Raw genomic sequence first — 17,271 nt, forward strand, 5'->3', positions numbered from 1 at the left:
ATAAAAGTGTCTGTAAAACTGGTCTCTGGAAATTACGAAGTATTTGACCTAGCGATAACACGAAAATCACTGCAAGTTCTGTTTTCCTGAATTAATGCAAGTCAATATTGATCCATAATGGGGAATATTTTTGAATAAAAATTCTGATTTCATGGCATATCTAAGCTTGAACGTTATTTGTACTATTATTCTTGCATTCGATTAAGTGAGACAGGTGATTGTTTGAAAAAATTTACTTCTTTACTACGTTTTTGAATAATTGTTTCGTCTTATCAAATGACGAAAGAAATTTATTCTGCCTAAGGTTTGTCTTCGCAATCGAGAAGGCGGTATAACTTTTTTTTTTATATTCTGCTACTTAAAATATACGAACGTTTTTCCATAGAACGAGGTAGAATGGAGTTCCATTGTACAAGCGGTACAGGGTATTTAAGCTACGCAACTCGTTTCGAGATCAAATTGCGTTCCGAGCCTTGTTTAGTCTTCAATGAATATCGAGGCTTCGATTTTTCGAATGATTCGCTACTTGATAATTGAAGCAGGTAAAAAAAAACAAAATTAAAAAAAAAAAAGCACAGTCAGACGCTGAGGCGTTTTTTTCTTTTACAGCAGTGAAAAATACCAATCTAAATAAAATATTCAGATATAATTTTCACACGATTTCTAATTTTTTATCTGTGGAATCAGAAATGAGGGGCAAAATTGAATAGAAGGAAGAGAAAAAAAAAAAAAAATTGACCGAAACAACAATTAAAATCCATCGTTGTCAGATCGGTGAGATAAGGTTTCGCTGTCAGTAGCGCTTTACGCGTGTTCATCCGAACGCAACGGTCTTTTTTCCGTCGACAAACTGATCGAGGGTGGGGAAATTGGATTGTGCTTCAAACACCCTTTCCATTCGTCGGTCCGAAGCCACAGAAAGGGTTGAAGTAACGTCGTTCTGGATTCCGCATGTCTGACAAGGGTCTAAATTGACCAGCTGCGAGAGGGCGACTCCTCGAATCAAACGGGATGTAATTACGAACGGTTAAAAGGGTTGTTCCTCGTCTTCTTTGAGATAAAAACAAAATATCTTCGTACGATATAAAAAGCCTACGTGTTTGACGTTCAAATATAAATGGTCCATGGGTTAAACACGTAACGGTAACAGGGGCTGAAAAACCACCCCACGTGAATTGAAATTTCCCGTCACAAGCGAGTCAATTTTTAACCATTTTTTTGAAACTTGCGCAAAAGTGTTTTTGGCCCACGTTATTCTTTATGAAAAAACGAAAAAAAGTTACTCGATGTATCCGGGAAATGGAATTTACAAGGTTGCGAGGTTTTTTCATCCCCCGTTGCCGAAATGGGTAGAAAAAAATAAAAATAAAAAATAACGTTGCCGTTCCAGGGTTAATTATTCATCAATTCTGTCACACGCGGTTGAAAAAAGTACATAGATAGATTTGTAACGCTACTTTGATTTTTCGACCAGAGACATACCGAAAAATGCACAACGAGTTCGAATTCACTTTTCAATCGACTTATCAAAAAGAATCAGACTAGAATCCCTTCTTAGTCTTTTCTTACTCGGCCCTCGTCACTCGAATCGATTACCGTGGCTCCTGCCACCTGTTCCACGTGGGTCACCCTCGACTTGTTATACAAGCTCTAAAATAAGCATCGGCTTAAGTTTTAGATTGCGTTCCAAGTGTGTCGGTGATACCAGCGAGAAAATCGTTCCCTAACAGCGTCTGCAGCAGGTGTTTACAGAGTCCTTTGATTGTTTAGTATTCCATGACAGTGATAGCCATCACTTTCCCACCCTCCCGTTTCTTTTCTGCGATATAAGAACGTTGTTCAACGAAAAACATGTAAATTATTATGTACACAAAGTTTCTAGAGAGAAAGATTGTTCGAGATTCTCAAGACGATTCTCGAGAGCTTTTTTCAAATCAGACATTGCGTGGAAAAAAATTACACACGATGAAAATGATGGGAAAAAGATTACGGATCAAATCGCGTCTCGGATGTTTGGGCCGGACATTATATGATATGAAAGCCGGACGGTGGTTTATACCGGATAAAATTCAGCGCAGGCCATCAAAACCTAATCGGAGGTATCAACTTTCACCCAATTCCCAAGCCTTCTGCCACTCAATCTTGTTCGCCGGAAAGCTACCACTGACAACTTACATCCAACCGACGCGACGGGAAGTTCGGAGTAATTAAGACTCGATCTCGAAGCTATTATATATCCGTTTATCGTCGAGGGTCTTGAGCCTGTAGACAACGGCTCAAGACGTTATAAAAAACACTGAAGAATTCGTACAAAGGTGCGAAACTCGATGCTTAACTTACCCCGAGATGCTTTCGGAACCGAATCATCGGTCTGCGAAATCGACTCTCCATAACGTCCTGCTTTAGGGACTTTAGGATCGAGGCTTTCCCGGGAATCGCAAAGTCCTAGAAATATTATGAACGAAAAGTTAACGCGCAGGAAGTTACGCAAAGTTTCAACTGTGCATCGCCTCCATCTGCATCACAGATGCTGACGAAATGCAACAGCGGTTCGGCCCAGTTTTCAGTTTGATTCGTTTCTCGAGTTACTTTTTCAACCCGAGGCGAATCGATGCACTGAAATATAGCGAGTCAAGTTTCGTCTCTTATTCAGTTGCCTGTATTCAAAAACTATCGCCAGATTCAAATCCAACGGTACTTAATGCATGTGGGATATAGACTTGCAAACTTCAATTTTTCGAGTATAAGAGGAAAATGTGATATATTTTTACGGATTATTTTCAAACAGACATAAAGATTCCAAACATTTTTTCTTTTCAAACGTAAAACATGGATTTGGAATTTTCTTTCTTTCTTTCTTTCTTTCTTTTTCGCTAGTGCTACAGTTTTTTAGTTCTCTTATCGCCTGTGTTTTAGACAGCACGTTGGCTACCTTGCGGCAAAAAATTTGGGGAAAAAAGTGTTTTATCCAGCTCAGAGAGTTAACGTTCATTCGAATTCATCCCCGGGATGAAATTTCCATAAGTATCCGTGCCTGCATGCCATCCTATAATTCGCTTTCAACCGCTAAGGGTTTTTCAAGCTCCGATATGAGGTGGCGCAGTTATTTTATGCGGAACTGCCGGTGTGTGCAGTTTAGTGAATCCCGTTTCGCAGAACACTTCGTATTTTTTTCCGGGATACACAGGGGGCGGAGCGAATAACCGATTCAACGATATTTTCCCACCTACGCATTGTACCGCATGCTTCACACCGCAGTGACAGCCGGCGAACATTTTTCACTCGTTTAAATCAGGGACGGAAATTTATCGAGCGTATGAAAGGGCCACAAATTTTTTCACCGTTACTGCAAGCTTCCCCTGCATCACCATCTAACAATAGTACAAAATTCTTGCTTCATCATTGATCGGCCTGTTCTCAAATTCGGATGGTACAGTTTTCACTTTGTTTTGTTTTTATTTTTGTTTTGTTCTTTCAATTTTTTTCTCACAGTTTGAAACCAGTGAAGAGAATATCGTAGGAATGATTAGCTGATTATTTTTCCAACAGTGAGAATCACTGGGTGAAGCTTTCCGTTTCCTCTCATTTCTTACATTCTCTTCTTCCTCGACTTAGGGTAAGATATTTTTTACCAGAAATCCACACAACGAGAGTCCTAATGCGACTAAGTTGAGCCCCAAGAGCTCAGAAACCCAAATAAAACATCGTAGCATCAGCCGTTCGTTAAGTAAGACACGAAGATTTCTTCCTTTTTCTACCGTATCCCTCGAATCCTCGACTCGATTGACCAGGTCTTACCATTCGCTTCTTGTGCAGTTCGCAACTGTACGGAACCATGTTGCCGAAAAGAGGCAAGTAGAGAGCTTCGATAAATCGAGGGGTGTCCGATGGATCGGTACAGCTGGAATGGGAAGTCCGATAGTCTGGAATCGAGCAGCAGGGTGATATTTGAGAAGCGTGAGTAAAGAAGTAGTGCAGAACGGTGGGCTCAGTGTTATTGACCAGACATTTGAAGTGCCTGGCCACAACCGGACTCCATGTGGTCATTCCGTGGAAGCATGATCATCCCAAGGTGGTGGTGAACTCCCTTCGGAAAAGCTTTCAGCGTCCATGAATATTCAAGTTGGCAAGGGGCGGTTAAGGTTCCAGCAGCGCAACGGGATGGCGATGGATTGCATTGATGTTCTTTCGTGGCAATTCGCCGGGTATTCAAACCCTCGACTCTTTCTAATCTTATCGAACGGTCAATACGGTCCGTTTGTTCGCTCCCACTAAACTCACTCGCTCTCACACGGACAGTAGAATTTCTCATTGTCGAGTCACGATGTGTCTCAGATTTAGCTGATAGAACAGTACCCCAAATTTTGGTTTAGAAACGCAAGCATGAGATGTTTACCCTCTTTGTTTCGGCGACTTGTTCTACGTGCTGATTCGTGGCTGACGCTTTCTCATTGTTCACTTCATCAAGTGCCCGGTTCAAACGTGTTTACTTTTCTCACGGTTCACTTGTTCAGTCGTCATTGACGGAAAAGTTTTTCCACCGCAAAAGCTTGCCTTTCGAAAAGCAGGAACTTGGTTGAATCATCTTATCCGGTACAGACGACCACCGCGATAATATACTCGGCTTCTGGAGCTTCGGTCAACTCCGAGATCTTCCTGAAAGTTAAAACACTCGCTAATTTGAGCGCACAGATTTTTCCTCGTGGAATATATACTCAGTGAGCTTTTATTTTTCTCCGTTGGCCGTGTGAGAAGTTGTTTTTCCTGATTTATTTAAGTAACCTCAAACCTGCGGCCAAGAGTTGTCAAGTGTTGGAATGTCCAAAAATATATCGTAGAGGAAGAGTTCGAGACTCGAAGATCTTCTTTCATCCGTCCAAGCATGTGACACAATACGAAAGTTTGCAAGGTCTTCTTCATCATCACCAGTGAAAGGGTTGTATTCACGGGGATTTCGTTAACAGCACGTTTGGCGCTCGAGTAGGCTTGAGAGCGTGAGACCACTGTATCGATTTCACGGGGTTAAAACAGACTTCCACCCCTTGATACGTGATACGAGAGAGTTGATCCCGACTTCTGAATGCGAAACACTCGCGGCGAAAAGTCCACGTTCAGCTTTTAAATTCATTGCTTTTATTTGAAAAGGTAGTCAAACAGCGCAACTCTTACTTTCAATGCTTTCTTTCATATTTTTTCTTTCTTACTCTCGATTTCGCAATGACGTCACTGCGTGAGGACTCGGACCGTAATCGAGTCGAGTGAAAGGCCTGGTAGAAATTTAACGAGAACTAATTACTCTGGACAATTACAACGTCTTTTGCCAGCATATTTGACGCGAGTACTTAACAAGTGTCCTAACTACGTCTCACGGAAGTTGTTTGGCAATGGTTGAGCTGGGATTTGCAGAACCAAGTCAATTGTGGTTACTTCAAGACGGCAGTGTTTCGTAATTTCTGGTTCAACCATGCCTCCAAAGTTTCGTGGAAAAAAAAAAAAAATATTAAACAGTGTAAAGTGCTCAACTTGGAAGGTTGTAATCGCGTCCTCAACGACTTGAAATGTCACCTTCCAAGCAGAAGGTGTCCACTTCTGTGGAGAGAAGTTCCCGATTTCAAAATACTCACGATCATAATGGAAATCCAACTAAGTGGTCTTAGGAAGCCCAGGGAGGAAATAGACCTGTCCTAGTTTGATCGACTGGCTTAGAGGCTGGTTTTGGCGCGCGATTTTATCGAGGAAAATTGATCTGTCACCACGCGGAAGTCGATCTGCGAACAGCGACGGTATATCGGATCCCGGGATCTTCCGCAGTTAGTAAGTTTACAGCGCAGCTTGAACCGTGCAGGACCGAATTGCCCATCGAAAGCAATGCATTATGATTGACGAAGGACGAGGACTTTTTAATGGAAGCAATTCCACAGCGATCATCAGAGCAGGTTGTGGCAACTGGCGACAGAAGGTGGTGAGCTCTTTTTCGCTGAGACCTGTTTCTGATGTGAATTGGCTTGTCACATAATTCAGAAATTGAAAATTTGCAGATATGAGTTGAAAAAAAGCTGCGGCATTAACAGCGATTGAGCTTCAGCAGACCTGCTCGATTCCAGTCAAAAAACCAATAGCACCAAGCCGTCCGAAAATTGTGTGTGTCTCCCGACCCTTGAAGATGAAGCTATGGGTGTCGGTGTCTGTTTCCATCCGCCTCAAGCCCCCAGAGAATGCGACGACGTTTGACAGGGATCCTGGGAACACTTTACGGAGCGGTGGTTTCGTCGGCTCACTCACATTTCGTAAATACTTCCGTCGGATTATGACATGTGTCAGGAACCAAGAAGCGCTTGAGTCTAGCTGATACAGAGATACTGTAAGACTTTGCTCGACTTGACAGTGTTACAACATCGCGCGTACCTTTTTCAGTACACGGCTGTCAATGGCAGAGTCAGCGGGCGTGCGATGAACGCTCATAACTCAGGATTAAACCAGGGCCATTTTAGCCGAGAAGCTAATCCCCAGGGAAAACTACATCGTTCAATCGAGAAAATTATTACAACTATCGCCCTGTCTGAAACTCGATCCAAGTCTCTCAGACAAATTTTGGCTTACCGTGTCTCATTTCGTCACGGAAGCCGAGAGTGATCGTCGTGTTTAGGTTCGGAAGGAGCCAGCATTCATCCTCGATCGCTTTATCTGCTCTGCCAACTTCAGTGAAGTACAATTAGGTAAGTTGTACTACCACTTTCAGCGGCTTAGGGAGTCGGCAACTCTCCGCTGTCCCGCTGCCTGCAGATCAGCACCAACGATTAATCCCCGTTCTTGTTTCATTTCTTTTACTCTCGACATCCCAAAACTTTTAACGAGAGGTTTGGATCATGATTATAATATCTGGTATAAATAAATACCTATCAATATTTACTGCTCGTTACTCAATGCTTCACGCCTTATGCACTTATGATAAACCCAAAATCATTCATTCAATGCAGTGCATGAAAGGTAAATACGCGTAATTCATGCGACAATTTTGGCGATGGTCGGTGTTTGCCCATCATAATGCCACTGATTTCGTTCATACAGAGCCAGCTGATTCACCGACGAGCACAGTTCAACGCATTATTGTTGTAGGACAGGTCACTAAACTTCTTTATTATATCGGAAGCCGTGCCGGACGTGAATAGGCCCTGAAATTTCTCTCTGCAATATACAGTGACCATAAAGCGATGGCATGCGATTCCCGTCTAATCCATCAATCATCCATCACCGCTATCCATGAAATTGGCAATTATCTATGAACGCTTGTGCGCTTCTCTATGTTCGTCGATCTTGATCGCTGCGTAATCCATGATGGGAAAGAGCCTGCTGAATTTGACATTCCTTTTATTCGGCACCTCCAAACATCACGCTACGATCCTGACTCCAACGGGTATAAATGTTTCCATGTCTGAACTGTAAAGGCTTAACGCGATACGCACTTTTCGTAAGGATGCTTCTGATGCTCCAAGGTTCTTAGAACCAGGAATCCGAATGCTGTTTTCATGATACCACCCGAAGAATAGCCGGGGCTGTTTCTATATCACGTTTCCATGTTCGTTCGCCCGGCAGTGGGAGGTTCCAGAGTGTGTTTCCCGGGCGCACGACCCAGGGGAATCTTTTGGGGGATTCATTCCAGTAGATGTTAGGGCTCAGAACGACTCTGGACCCTCGGATATCGGGTTGGCTTTAAATTGGGGTTTCAGATAGGTGGTGCTTATACTGTCCTTGAATATTACACTCCGGTGCGATTTAACCGGATAAATCGTAATCCCCGTAGCGGGGTGATTTAAAACGGTTAAAGCGATCCTCCCCGCTCGGAATTCCTGTCGAACATTCGATCGCCGCTGCGAAATGATTTTTTCAAAACTACGAAATTACTGCTCCCGGCTCTAATTCTACGACTCCCAATAAATGGAAAGCCATTAATACACCTTCGAGTTGCAATATGTTAATGGCGAATTACAGTTTGTACGTTAATTCTCGCCTGCTGCACCGCTATATATCACATGTCCACTTCGGATAGATATCAATTGAAAACGAGTCAGGTGTGCAGTCGAATTGGGTATATCGGCGTTATCTATACCCGCACATTCGGTGCTGCAGATATCACCAGATCGAATCTTGAGCCGTATACTTTACCATAAGAGTCTGATTTTGTTTCGGTAATTAGCAGCGAGGGATGAGAGAAATCGGTCGTGCTTCGCATGTACCTTAAATCTACAAGGCACAGAAAAAAAGAAGAAGCAGAAGGGAGCCTCTCTAACGTGCCTATCGAAAATCGATTTGCATCACACGTACACCGCAAGCTCACGTCTGATGAGAATATAAATGAGGAATCTCTCCCTAGTTAAATGGCATCTCGGTATGCCGTTCAAAATGTCAACAGTCTCCACGTGACTTGTCCACCTTGAAGAAAAAAGAGGAAAATAGATAAGCCACCCACGGTTTGATGTATATTCGGGCGTTCCAAGAAGAGTCAAACTCACTTCGGCGTCCAGCTCACCGTATCTTCGATTTATTCTTGACATCGCTGAACAACTGCAGAACACCGTGAGAGAAACGTTTTGAAACGTTGTGATGGTTTTCTTCGCATTGGTATGAAGTCATTTCTGGGATTGAACTTGCATTCGACTTCCAGGTTCCATTAAACCAAGAAACTGATCTTCAGGTGACATTATCACGGATTCGTACGACTTCAGATACTCCAGTTTAGCGTCGGAGATGCGTTGAGTTGACATTCACTACTCCGTGCATGTATCTACTTGGCAGCCCGTTACGCGGAAGAGTGAATGTCACTATAAATATGCATGTGGTGCCCCAATCGAGGGTTCTGCAATGCGCTCATGTCAATAATGCATATGCCTGAATGAGTGAAGAAGAAAAAAGCAATTGGGGAACACTTAGCTCGACTTGACCTGTTCAAATTTTCATAAGGATGTGAATAATTCAACCCTCTCTCTTTCTGCTTTAACCCCGACGAGAGGAAGAACGATGCACGCTTTGTGAATTCTTCGCGTTTACTTACAGATTGCCTGATTCACGTTTAATGAAAAGTAATAAAATAACTTCCGAAAGAAAATACAAAAATGGAAAGAAAATTGCGGAGTGAAACCGATCAAGTTATGGTAACTGATTTCGTTGAAAAAAGGCAAGCATATAGCCATTCCGGCAAGTAATAATAAATTTGAAAGTTTAGTCGGGCCGAAAGTAATTTCATTACCTATACATATAGAACGAAATTTTTTTAAATCATATGAAAAAAGATGAGCAAAGACGAGGGCCTGCCTGCTTATCTTGTGCTCTTCATTCTTCCAATATTCGATCTCGATCCCTTCACCGCCGAGTCAAGACTCAATATATCTTCTTACTGGGTTCACTCGTCTAGACTGCGTATGCTGCTCCTTCTCATGTCGCATCCCGTAAGGGTTCCTTAATTGTATATCTTTAATGAGGTTATGTAGAAGTTCCTTGAATTCTAAATCCAAAGAGATAGGCAAGTGGGTGCAATTTGCACAAGAACTAAGACCGTGCTTTGAAAGTACATTTTTAGAAACAAAATTTCATGCCGTTGGAAACTAATCTCTACTCACAAAATACCCCAACACTTTGATCACATTAAAGATGGTCTAAAGAGAGTAAAATCTAAGAGTAAGACCATTCAAAAATGACCATATTTAACGTTAAACGTTGTTAATTTAGTTGAAACTGCAGCATCTCTCATTTGTTGAAAGAAGACACACCAGAATTAGTTTATTTCGTCCAAAATACTCCATGCATGCAAATCTGTGATCATGGATAGTCGCCGGTATTTTTTGTTTTCGCGGTTCTATCACGAGAAGTGTAGAAAGATCGGGATCTGCGATACGTATCTTCTCGTGGTTTCAATCACGATCAAAGTAGCCTGTCGCATGTTCTCTGCAGAAGAGCTGTTGTACTAAGTGCCCCATTAAAGATCCTTTAGCATTCCCGTATAGTTAAGAAGAACGATCAACTCTAGTGTTCTGATAAATCTTTGGTCACAGATATGCTGCGATGAATATATGCCCCGCAGATTTAGTCGACAATGAATGACAACATTTCAGATTAAGCTGTGTAATTTGGATAAACGGTACTTTAGAGGTACTTTGCTTGGGTAAAACTAATGGCGAATTTGAATCGAATGCGCGTGATGATCGCCCATCAGAGTTTTTAGTTCTGATGGCCATGAGAAACTCGATATTCGTAGCAGTAGGTCTAAGGATATATTTTGTGATCATTCAAATTTATGGTAACGGGATCCAATTTTCTGGCTACTCAGACACGGGGAAAGTTTGCAAAAGTTTTCTCGCATGCTCACGCGTAACTTTGCTTGTGCCATAAGAATAATGTATAATTAAAAAATAACGAAGAATACCGATCAGGAGATTGCCTTATGATGCGCTTTATTACACTTGAAAAAATCCAAGACCGCGAAACGGAACTAGTCCTGATAGTTTAATCCTCATTCTGCACGTTGCGAGCCACAAGACGTTATATCTCGTGTCATCCGGTCTACCGAACGTGTAAAATATGGATGCCAAATTCTTTCTCAGCTTTTCACGAAGGTTCCTATAACGAATGGAGTTCAGGATTAACCAAGTGATAAGCGAAATCTTTGCCAAAATTAAAGTAACGATGAGAAGATTGGTGGGGTCAATTCTACGTCAGCTTATATGACTCCCTCCCCTTAGCAATAGTCAGCAATTTCAATAAACTTTATGGGATTCCGCAAATGATTGCAAAAAAAAAGTTTGCCCCGCTGAATTTGAAAGAAGAAAGTGAGAATTTTATCGATAAACGTTATGCGAATACAAGTTTTCAAGAACTTTACTCAAGGAGAACAAAAATTTTCATCCCTACTGCTTACGTGACATGGTTGATCTCATACAAACACCGAGATTTTGGTTACCTAATGCGTAATAACCATTGAAGAGTCATTCGGATTGCCAGAAAAGTTCCTCTAAACACTTCATCGGTTTCACCAAAATAGATAGTGCTCTTCAAGCTGGAGTGATACCATATTGAAATTCTTTGACACTCAACGAACCAATTGTTCAAGAATAGTAAGTTATTCATAACATTGTTCACAGTGGTGGCCTCTCCATTCGTGGCGAGAGGTAAACTTGATATCAATCTGTTTTCATTCATGTTTTCACCGTCGCTAGAAACTCTGCCGGAATCACTGGTCATGAGAGCTGGTAGATGCAGTAAGTTTATAAATGGCTGTCGAGCTTTTACTTTCACCAGGCAATTGCCTGCAGTTGGTAAGGCCTTGGGATCTTCAAGTTCCCTGCTTTCAGAATTCGTACCGAATCCTGAAAGCTCTGGGTAAAGCAGAACCCAACTTCCCTGCAATGTGAACAGATCGATTATTGCTTTCTGTCGGTACTGCGGCAGGTGATTCGCGAACGGTATCATAAATCTCGGTACTTTATATTGGCCTAGTCGTCGTTGCTTCAAGCTTTCCAGATTAATTCTGCTACCAGACGGAGATAACCATTTGTCGATAGAAATCTGAGTCCACTCAAGGTACCGTTGACTCTCAAAATGAGAGCAAACAATCGTCGATAATAGTTTTGGTTAGCTCACTAAATTCAAACTTCAGGATAGGACAAAGATCAGCACCATGACCAATCAGTGATAAACAACGAGAAGCGCGGAACGTTTACTTGAATTGAATTTCAGTACTGACTTAAAAGCTGAATAATTTCATATATTGATTTTTCACGAATTAATGGATACCTCAACGTGTACACGCTTACAATTAAAAGGAGACCATCCAGGACGACTCATTTATCAGTGTCTTGAGGTAGTTGTGATCACTGTCAGTGTATTAGTACTATAAGTGTTCCTCATCCTACTTTTGTACGGCTATGCAGGCATCTTCGTTAACCAAAATTTGTAAGCAATCGAAGCTACTTTAGTTGTAAGCAGCCTAAAATAAGAAAAAATCAGTAAAACAGTTCACAAGTCATCCTTGACTATCTGAATTCCAACATAACTCACGCATCAGGCTTGTACGAGCAGTGTTTTGAAAGTTGCATAGAAGTGTTGTTCTTTAGAAACTATTGAAATAATGGCGGGAAATAAACTTCCGAAACCATCAGTCTTCCGGTGACTTTTTGAGAAAACAAATCATTAAGCAGGAGAGACCGCAGCCTCGATCTACTCTACTTAACGACAAACGGTCCGTGCCAAGCTGTCTGTCATAACTCATAACTGCAGTTCTCAGCTGACTCAGCTGTTACTGGTTTCACCGACCAAATTACAACACCGCAGTACCCTTGCGATAGTTGATGACAATTATTCGTTTACAAGACAGTCACCGCTGATGCTGACGTTCAATCTGTCCGGTGGCTCCTTTGGGTTGATCAAATTCAGGAACGGTAATCGGTTTAGAATAGGGTCATTTCTTCATTCTTTCAGGTCGATGAGGTTGATGAAAGGTGAGCTAATCTTTCATGAAACGTTGAATGTATGCAGTTTTGTTTTCATGGACGTGATCACGATTTTGTACACTGGCCAAACGTTTTCCTGTTAGTTTACCAACTGTCTAATCCTTATCTCTTGAACACCTGCCAAACGTTGTGCAATACTCAAGTTCGTGCATAATTTTGCAATGAATTACACGAACAATAAATCATGTTTTTGGACTCTTTTCATTCAACTTGTTTGTTTTGTTTGCTGCACTGGTTTCTGGTAGAAGAAGCATAAGTATATAAGCAGTCGTCGATGCTTTTAGTTTTGTAAGCAATCTGAGCGAGCCAGCAATTCACGACTCGCTGCGTCTCTGGGTAGGTTGTCCTTAACGAGTAGGAAATTAAATTGACTAACTTGGCAGCGTTGCGCACCGGTTAAGCGGATGAAGAGAACCGAGTGTTTCTGCAACGCTGTGAAACTGTGTAGGAACTTTGAAATGCGGTCGAAAGTTGTAACTGTGGGAACAGGGCCACCGTCTCTCATCTGGCGTTTCCAACGAAGCCATGAATCATTCTAATACTCTTTTTCCCAACCCCAGAGTGTCTTAAAAGCCCTCTGCTCGTGGGCTTTCCACTGTGCTTTGCCGGGTGCAAACGTTAAGCTCAAACCCACCAGCATTTGAAAACATAAAACAAAGTTTCTCCGTGTTCTGGCCTTTTCTTTTTTCTTTTTCTTTTTTATGCATCGGAACGATTATTTCAGGAATTCAACGCTTGGCCTCGGTTGCAGAGTTAATGGAAAGCATATTGTACAGCTCGTCGGACATCACGAACGTCAATTGTACACGTGATTTTATTTTAAATTCGTGCCAATACAGAATACGATTATTTGTCTCCGTTCTAGAGTTGTATTATGGATTCTTGCGACACAACTATGTGGAAATGAGAATAAGAACTAGCATAGCTCGACTTGCATAAACAGGGCTCGATCTACTTTGTCCTGTACGCTTTTCCGTGCACTGCTGCCGCATTTCTTTCTCTTATAGCGGGCAAAAAGTCCCCGCCAACCTTCCAACAACTATATGCAGGCACTCATGAATACGGCTTATCCGGCCTCATTCGGTGTATGCATGTACATATATAAGGAAATATTTCACGACTCGGGATTTGTAATGAATATGCTTGGAATAGAGAAGTGCGACGGCAGCTGGGTCGCAGAAAAAGTTTTAGAAAAAGCATCGCAATAACCGGAATACGGAAATCGTGAAGCCGCTCAGTTCCGCTAGAATTAAACGGGTAGCTCTGCTGATGTAGGACAGTATGGATGAAAAGAGATGGGGACATATCTTCTTTAATAAGTCGCAGTCCGTAATCCTTCGCTGCAGCTTCTGAAAGAAACTTGAAGAATTGTATTTCGCCGAATCCCGCTTCCACTGGCCTGCTTCTCGACCTCGACTAAACTCCAGTCTCTGAGACGGACAAAAGCCGATTTGCTAATCTCTCGATCCCCACAGACTCCGACTGCTGCACCATTAATCCCGCTGATCGATGGAAATCTGTCCTGAAGTAGTCTGGGAACCAGTTTTAATAATACAAGTCTACGAAATGTGAGAGAATCGATTGCTCGCTTCTTATTCCAGAACGTCAGATTGCAAAAATTCCTCGGACGAAAGTTCAGCTTTTACGTTTCCCGTTTTGACATCATATTCAAGACTATCCACCATTTTCTGATCTTCTAGAATAACACCTATTTGGACTCCGCCACTTGGAAGTACTTCGATAGCCTTGGCATGCCCCATTTTCTGTATAATTCGAGGATTTTGGTGTATTCTGCTCCGGGTTTAGGGAGCTCAAGATGAGGTTAAGGTCTAGACTCCGGATCCCAGACCTTAGACGCTAGTCCTGAGAGGCTCAGCAGCTCACGAGGGAAAGATGGTGTGGGGGACTCAAGTGGTCGTTGTGGCGTATAATACACACGACACATCAGAGTGCAAGGGTTGCATGCAGTTAATCTGAGCTGTGAATCAGGCCTCGATCAAGGTCGAGGTAGACGTAACCGACCCTGAATAAGACGGGAGAAAAGCTCGAGTAGAGGTACGTGCTCAACGGTGCAGCTGCTCTCGTTTTCAGATAGGTGGTTCGAGAGCCACGCTGCATTGAAGATCGCGAGATGCAAACAGCTGCGTTAATTAGTGGTGCAAGAATAAAAAGAGACCCTGCTCACGGTCGAGTTGCAAACTCTCGATTAAAAAAACCCTCGAGCAATGGTATTCCGGAACAAGAAAAAAAAAAAAAAATTAAATTAAAAAAAAAGAAAATATGGAAAGAATGACTCTCTTCACCGTTGGTGATAAAAGAATGTGACCATGCGTTGTAGCCGACAAGTGGAGCGAAACCTCGGCGGATACTTCGCACACCGTCGCATACTGCTTGCACAAAGCACATGGAGTAAGCTCCGTGCGTTGGGTACACCATTCGACTACGAGGTGGCTCGTGGTAGGCGTCCACTATGTGCTAGGTGGACTGCATGTGTGGGTTGGATTTGGTGTTGCTGCAATGCGGAACGGCCAGGCATCGTTGCACCTGCAACGCGTCGCGTCCTACGGACACGTGACTTACTCCACTCCGAGCTTTGCCTGTCCGGGTAAAAGCGAACCGTGCACCCGCATTCGCAGATATTGTGCAATCCGCATACTTTTTTTTGGATCAGTTGACATGGAACGGCTCAAGCCGCGTTCGAAGAGCACTTCTGATTCCAGAGATTGTATATCTCTGCTTGGCATATCGATCACTCGATGAAACGAAACGAGTGTACGCGGTTCGGTAAAAGCTTTAAGTGGTCAACTGATGAATAGGAAAAAGAGTTTACATACAGCGCGGACTTGCGCGTCAGTATCGTCGAATTTGTGTTACTTGAATTTGGAAAACCTGGTAAAAAGCAGAGATGGTGTAAATCAGAGACTGGGTGACTTCGATTTAAACGACATGGTGCATGAAGGGTTTTGTACAGCACATTAACCTTGATTTACGATTTAGAATATTTTTCATGATCGTAGTGGCGTTTTCAACTGCTAACCTTGAGCTGAAACGAAGGTTCGGGAACAATTTTAATCACATTTTTCCTCCAGTTTGCACGTCTGAAGCTACATCAACCTTGGCTGATACCGTATCCTCTGTTATTTGATCAGGCATTTCTCATGGCCAGTAGTTTTCGGACACGAGTCGAGGTTAATCACAGGTTTTGGCAAGGTGAACGAGAATACGGTAGGTGGTTAAAGTTAACGAAGGAAGAAGGCGGCGGCGTATCCTGTACTGCCAAAAAACGCGGTCAAGGATACGAGGGCTAGAATTAACGTCAGAAATGATTGGTGCCAAGCTTGCGGTATAACACGCGACTTTGTTTCACTCCAAGGGTATGATTTTTATCGGCTGGCACTTGGCAGTGATAGTGGTTAATCGCAAGGGTGAAACACGCGTCTGGATAAACGCACTGTGATTGAACGCAGCCTGTTATCCGCAGCGGAAACCTTTTCCGGATCGGACTCTGCGACGAGTAGAGCTCGTTACCAGTGGCAGATGCATTATCCAGATCAACGGAACACTCGGGCCAGCTCCTTACGACCCTTTTCCAATTGTCCATTGGAACTGTCGGGCTTAGCGAAGAATGATGAGGACTGCGTTTACAGGCTGATGGTGGTGGCTGGTAATCGATACTTGGAGTGGTACGAGGCCTGGAATTCCAACGATACTAGCTGCGTCGCGATGCCTCCGCTTGTTTATCAATTGCAAAAAAAATTTCACGCTTTCCGTATCGAACCCGGTGATTCATGCAGGCTTCCTGCCGATGCTGTTCCTGCGCCTCACGCGAAGTGACGAATTATTCTGCCATCGCCGTGCGGCTGTTAAAAATAATTGCTTTTCATTGTTCTCTCCAGGCAGCGCGCGGTGGTGGAAAACCCGCTGCGAAATAATTGCACGTGGTCTTTCATTTGTTAATTGAAGTCAATGTCGTCTCCGCTAATGAGTCCTACGGTTCCTGAAAGGGGAGTCAACGAAGCATCGTATTGCTGAAGGGATGAATAAATTCAGTGAATGTATAGAATATAGGTAGATACTCACGTCTCGAAAGGAAAGTGCCGTAGGTGTAACTCACTGATTCTCATCGTTCCGTGATACGTATTGTTCTCAGCACATCGTGAAACATTAAACACATCTGACTTTCACGGAAAAATTTCGCCGTTTACGGGCTTTAAAAGCCACCAAAAAATAACGGACGCACCCTCCGAGGGTGAAAGCTCTGCGGATATTGTCGTCTGTTGATAGTGAATAAAGTCCGATTGGTATGATCGCAAAAAAAAAATCACGTCAATATCGAGACATTCCAAGAAATAAGTCTTTGGTTAAGATTTGAGGGTGGTTTCGACCACACAAACAGCCATTTTCGCTCTTAATAAAAATGTTTTTCTAATGCTTTTTTACATGCGACAACGTATCACGGAACGGAGAAAATCGGTGATTTACAGATCTCGTACTTTTCTAATTGGAAGTCTGCTGCTATGGCGACTTGATTTCCTAGTAAGGAGATACAATTCCTCGCTCGAATCGTAAAATTTTGCTGAACCTAGTTGTGGGAAAAATGATAAGTAATTTACAGGGAAGAATTTACCTTGATAGTGGGAAAACATAAGATACGACGAATGTTTGTTTAAGGGATGAATTCCTTTTTACTCTCTGCAAGAATCCTTTCAGACAAATCTTTACAAGGTGCTTCGATGCTGAATATTGCAAGGATGGCTCGCTCAACTTGAAA

This window comes from Neodiprion pinetum, chromosome 3, assembly GCF_021155775.2.
Source record: "Neodiprion pinetum isolate iyNeoPine1 chromosome 3, iyNeoPine1.2, whole genome shotgun sequence".
In the NCBI taxonomy this organism is placed as follows: domain Eukaryota; kingdom Metazoa; phylum Arthropoda; class Insecta; order Hymenoptera; family Diprionidae; genus Neodiprion; species Neodiprion pinetum.